We start from the raw sequence: 6,213 nt of genomic DNA on the forward strand, positions 1-6,213 counted from the left end.
CATCCTCCCGATGCTTTGCTCCCCAGTCATCAGCAACGTGCAAGTTACCAGGACCCTCATCGATGGCGGCGTAGGACTCAACATTCTGTCCGTCGAGACGTTCAACAACTTCAAGTGCCTTATGATCAACTACAGCCAACCAAGCCTTTCTCAGGGGTCACTGATGGCTCCGCTACTCCGATCGGGCAGGTTCGCCTTCCCGTCACCTTCGGACAGCGCAAGAATTACCGCACCGAGCTCATCGACTTCGACGTTGCCCACATTCGCCTGCCATACAATGCCATCCTCGGGTATCCAACCCTGGCCAAGTTCATGGCGGTAACTCACCATGGTTACAATGTCCTCAAGATGCCGAGGAGCGGCGGAATCATCACAGTCCCCTGCGAAGAGAAGGATGCGGTGTGCTCCCTCGAGCGTGCCTTCCAAGCTGCATCAGTCGAAGACCCAGGCAGCAAGAGCGAGAACCCTCCCGAAGCAGTTCCCAAGAAGAAGAAGACATCGCCCAGCTCAAGGCCTCAGGAGGTTGGCATCTCTGGAGGCGTCGCGTCAGGATCTGCGCCCGTGCAGGGGGCGCCTCCCTCCGTCGCATAGGAAGGCGCGCCCAGCGCCCTCCTCGGGCAGGGCTCGTGGGCTCTCTTCTGGAGGGCCTCCGACCTTGCCAAGATCACGAGGGAGGCGCTCGGGCACCACTTGGAGGCATGCTTCGCAGCACGCTTCCCTTAGGAAAGCATGGGGCAAGGAAGGCCCAACCCTCAGGAGTTCATCTCCAAGACCTCTCAGGAGCTGCAGGAATCAAGAGTCATACGCGGCGATCGCCGCCTACAAGGCGTAGCTCCCCATCCAGGCGAGGATGGCGGGCTGCGCGTCTGCATCGACTACCCACGGCTCAGCCGAGTCGCGTCTCAGGAGCGCTTCTGGCCTTCGCACGTGGGACGCTGCGAGGGTCCGCCGCACAGCTACGTTCGCATGCCTTTCGGTTTGCCGAACATGGCTGTCGCTCACCAGCGTCTTCTGCGGAGCATTCTGACAGCTCAGGAGGCCAGGCACCACGCTGTCCTGGCAGAAACGGAGATGGTCCTCGAGGAACCGTCCGGACCCCCAGAGCCTCCCGAGGCTCAGGGTTCCGGTGGCACGTGAGGATCGGCCTCTTCACCGCGCATCGTCAGCTACTCCAACACCCCTTCTACAACGGTACCAGGTGACATCTTTCGAGTTCATTTCAACTGGGAGCGCCCTCAGGGCTGCATCATTCTCTGGTCGCGTGGGTTTGTCCCTGCGGCATATGCCCCTTTTGCTTATGTCTTTAGTTTACCTTGCTGGGGGCACCCCTCGGGCTGCATCATCCCCAAGCCGCTCGGGCCTAACCCGGTGGCATGTATCCTCCCTGCTTTTATCTAAGCCGATTTGCCTTTCATGCTTAACCTGCCTGTGATAATCGCCTGCTCGATTGACACCTACCTTTGGAGCCGCCCGCGCTGGCACGACACTTGCGCACGGGTCCGTCCCTGCAATGCCGACAAATCTGAGTGGTCGAGTTCTGGCCCGCGGCAGCCCCGCAAGCGTCACCTCACCAGGCCCTCAGTGCCCTCACCACTCCCTCGGAGCAACCAATGGCCAGCCGGCAATCGTAATGGCAACCCGTGCTTTTCTCGTGTTGGTTTACAGGGACCACCAAAGGCCTAAAACGGGAGGCATCGCGAGCTCTCTCTCCCTCTTGCCCGCGTGACTCTCCCTCTTGCCTGCGTGACCCGCTTGCACGTTAAAAGGGGGGACCCTGAGCATCGCGACTCAGGAGCTCTTACTGGCTCTCCAGCCCTCACCCCTGGCCTTGTCCACGGCATCGCGACCTGGCATACTAGCGGCGGCTGAGCTCGCTCGAGGGCCGAGACCTAAGGACGTAGAGCACGAAGGAGAGTGCGGGGGAGAGGGGAAGCTCGCGAAGGCCTAACCTAGCTACATCCCAGCTGCGGACGCGCAAGTCTGGCGCCTCGCGGACGAACAACTCCATGCACTCGAGATAAGTCTCCCCCCCTAGAATAGCTAATCGATGCAACATAAAACCTCCACTTAATGCGGCTCTGTGACGGCGATGTTGCCTTCCTTTCTCATCTTTCGGCGGCTGCTTGAGCGCTGAAGGGGACCTCCTGAGCATCGCGACTCAGGGGCTCTTACTGGACCTCGGGCCGCTCACCTCCTTGGCTTGACCACGGCATCGCGACCTGGCATACCAGCGACGGCTGAAGCCTACCTGGGGACCGGGACCTGTCAGCGTAGAGCACCAAGTCGTCGCGAGGTTAGAAAGGGGGAACCAAGTCGGGACAGGACAAGCATTCGCACCGCTTCATAATAAGGATAATGTCAACAAAAGACATCGCGGACCCCTTTACATGCCCCCGCGGGGTGTTTTCTTAATTCCTCGCAGGGAATAGAAGGCGTGAATCCTAAGGAGCCCTAACTACACGCGCCTCCATGGCCGACGCCATCATGAACAATGGGCCACGGGAAGCCCGCGCCAACCCCATCCAGATCAGCCGCGCCGGCGGCTTGATGCAGCCGCCTTGCTCCGGGCACGACGCGAGCTCGGGGGCGCGTAGCTGTCATCGCTCGTCTTCGGCGTCGCGAAGAGCTCGGGAGAGTCGCTGGACTCCCAAGCATCGCCGCTGCTGCCAGAGGAGCCGTTGGGGAAGCGGGTGGCAGGCCTAGCCCTTGCCATGTCGATGTTCTGGCTGCCTCCTCTAGGGCAGCACTCCAGCCGGCGGCCTTCTGCATCGAAGACCTTGAAGAGCATCAACGAGGCGCCATCGTATTCGAAATGAATCACGAGGGCACCCCCTGTTCGGCAGACCCGGGCGATCTCGTCCCAGCCCTAGGTCATGTAGACCTTGCCCGAAGCGATGACTTCAACCTCCGCTCCGGTCGTCGGGGTACCGCAGTCGGCGTGCTGCAACGGGGCATCTCGAAGGCGAAGAAGGGAGGAAAGTGGATCCAGGAGCTTGGAGGCATCGCAGCATGGAGTACGAGCCGGCGAGAGGAATCCGCGACATGGACTCCAAGAGCAACGGCGCGCACCACCATGGCTCGTCGGCGTCACCGACGGCACGAGCGGCGTCGCTCGGCGTCTCCCTCTCCAGGGCCCTCCGCCCGGGCATACAGAGGGAGCGGGAACCCAGGAGGCGGCCGCTCGTACCAAGGCCTCGACATCTCCGGCCTCGCAACTTCGACGCGGCGGCCAGGGACCGGCCGTTTCTTCAACGGGAGCGGGACAGGCCACTCCCGGGGGGCCTTTCCTTTCTCCTCGGATGAGAACAGGCGGATCGGTGCCATTGGCGACAAGATGGAGGAGGAGCAAGGAAGAGGAAGCAAGCGGAGCAAGAAGACATGGACAACGGGGGCGCATGCCTCTCCATACTTATAGCCCATAGGAGGCCAACCGTCGGCCTCCACGATCGCAAGTAATCATGACTCTTTTCGCATGCAGCAGGGACTCGTCAAATCGGGCAGTTGCCGAGGCAACATGGGGAAGCGGAGACGCCCACGTCCAATCAACCGCCACACGGCGACCAAGGCCACATGCTGTTGGGACCCGTGGCGCTCCGCACTTGCCCTTTGGCTTCGCTACTAAGCCAAGTCCGAGCGCGCCTTGGGCCCGGGGGCTACTGTCGGCGTTCTGGGAATGGGGGTCCCCAGACTTGCCTGCCTGCGGCCTGCGGCGTGGCTCAAGCAGTGGCCCAGTACGGCCCGTCTTCATCGACCCAAGTTAAAGACCCTCGTGAGGGGCCAAGCCTCGCGGGGCGGACGACGCAAGGCTTCCTCAGGGGCGGCCTCATTAGGCAGGCTCGCGAGGAGGCGGAGAGATCAAGGCAAGGGGTACCTCGCGAGGTGCTCGTGACGCAAGCCATGACGATCAAGATCAGGCGGGCGCCAGCCTGTGTAGTGTCCTCGTTTCCTTTTTGGTGCAAAGAGGGCAAGCGCAGGCGCGGAGTACCGAGGAATCAGGCAAAGGTTACCATATTGGTGCAACGAGACCAAGACCAGCAGGACGGCAGGACGGAGATCACCGTGGAGCCCAGGACGGCATCATCACCAGTGCCTTTAGCAGTCGAAGACCACCTTTAGTCGGGATAGCTTGTACTAGCTGTCCCCATTCAAAATGGTCGTTGTTGGCTCCCTTCCCGCTCAATATTTGGGAAGAGGACCAGTGCCTCTATATATAGAGACAGCCACCACAGTAGAAGGCATCTGGATCTCACCTAGAGCCAACAGAGACAGAGCAATTCCTCTCCAAGCACACCACCACAAGAACACCCCTCGCGAGGTTGTTCTTCCTTTGTACTGTTCATCATCAGCCCCTGAGGCAATCCACCACACCACACACTAGATTAGGGTATTACACCACAACGGTGGCCCGAACCAGTATAAACCTCGTGTCCCTTGTGTTGTTCATCGTGTAGCTTAGATTCGCGGCGAGGTTTTGGATAAATCGATAGGTAGAAGATCTTCGTGCGTACCCCAGTGTTCGAACCTTAAGGGTTTTGCCGAAACCAGATATCCGACAGAGGACATGCGCCAAATCTCCTTCGTGCGTCCAACCCCCGCATCATATCCAAGGTTCTGGAGGTGCCATGGCAGGTGGCCTTCGAGTCCTCCATCCATTGATCTGCCAACGACTTGGGCACTATCTGTGTCCATCCGGGGACATGCGTCTACTACATGGCATGTTTGGATCGCCTCACCTTGCCAGATTTCGACCTACTAGCCGCTCCCAAAAGGATCCGACGTGGGTGATGCAGCCAAGCGGGCTGGTGCCACGGACTGATCTGCCTTTCTAGATCCGGTCATGTTGGTGACGGTCAGCACTCAATGAAGTGCTCCATTGTTGGTGTTGGTTCGTGTGATGACCACTCGGGTCTTCGGCGGCGGCCCCAATGCGGATTGTGGTGTCACCGAAAGGTCTTCGCGAGGGTTTGTAAGGGCATATTTCACCCTATGTGGTTGGTGATTGATGACAATGCATTTGCGGACTAATCATGTGCATTGAGCATTTCAGATATCTCATGATTAGGCACAAGACGATTTGTTGCCCCTCAAAGCCTAGTGAAGACAATTTTCTCTATGCTTCTTTTCGGTGGATTTGAGTCATAGGGAAGCCGTACTATTAAGAGGGGGTCCACTTTGAAAAGGTTTGGGTGGAATCAACACGTACACATATGTTCCTTTGCACCACCTGTTGGGGAACGCGGTAATTTCAAAAAAATCTAACGATCACGCAAGATCTATATAGGAGATGCATAGCAACGAGTGGGAAGAGTGTGTCCACATACTCTCGTAGACCGAAAGCGGAAACGTTCAGTAACGTGGTTGATGTAGTCGAACTTCTTCGCGATCCAACCGATCCAAGTACCGAACGTACGGCACCTCCGCGTTCAGCACACGTTCAGCTCGATGACGTCTCTCGTGCTCTTGATCCAGTTGAGGACAAGGGTGAGTTTCGTCAGCACAACGGCATGGCAACGGTGATGATGATGTTACCAGCGCAGGGCTTCGCCTAAGCACTACGATGGTATGATCGAGGTGTGTAACTGTGGAGGGGGGTACCGCACACGATTAAGAGAAACTTGTGTGTTCTAGGGTGCCCCCTTGCCCCCGTATATAAAGGAGGGAGGGGGAGGCCGGCCGGCCCTAGCTATGTGAATAGGTGATGCAATACTTACTAGCTATAATTCACCTTTACTTTTCACAAAAATGTTCCCCATATAATTCGCTAAGAGTACTTCTCTGCAGGCATGGCAAGGTATATTTCATGGCAAATAATTGCTTTCTTTTAAAAATTTCATTTCCATTGAGTGGCATGACTCGAGCAAAGATTTTTTATGGCATGGAGAGAGATATGATGCTAATTGGAGATTACATGCACTCTTAACACTTAAATGATGCAACTACCAAGAGAAACAATAAGGAATGCATAAAAAAATTCATGTGATTTACCGATTCCACATTCGGTCACAAAAGTGGCACCCTGACTACACAATGCATTGAAGAGCCATCGATTTTTTTAGTATGTTCCCCTGCAAATTTAAAGTATAAATGTTAAAAGTTCTGCAGAAGCAAGGTATCCTCTTTCCAATAAAAAATACTATAGCACATCCTCTTATGCTTTTCTGTGAACATATATATCAGAAATCACAATGACATACCATGTACTCCCTCCGTCTT

Source organism: Triticum dicoccoides, chromosome 2B (assembly GCF_002162155.2).
Source record: "Triticum dicoccoides isolate Atlit2015 ecotype Zavitan chromosome 2B, WEW_v2.0, whole genome shotgun sequence".
Lineage (NCBI taxonomy): Eukaryota > Viridiplantae > Streptophyta > Magnoliopsida > Poales > Poaceae > Triticum > Triticum dicoccoides.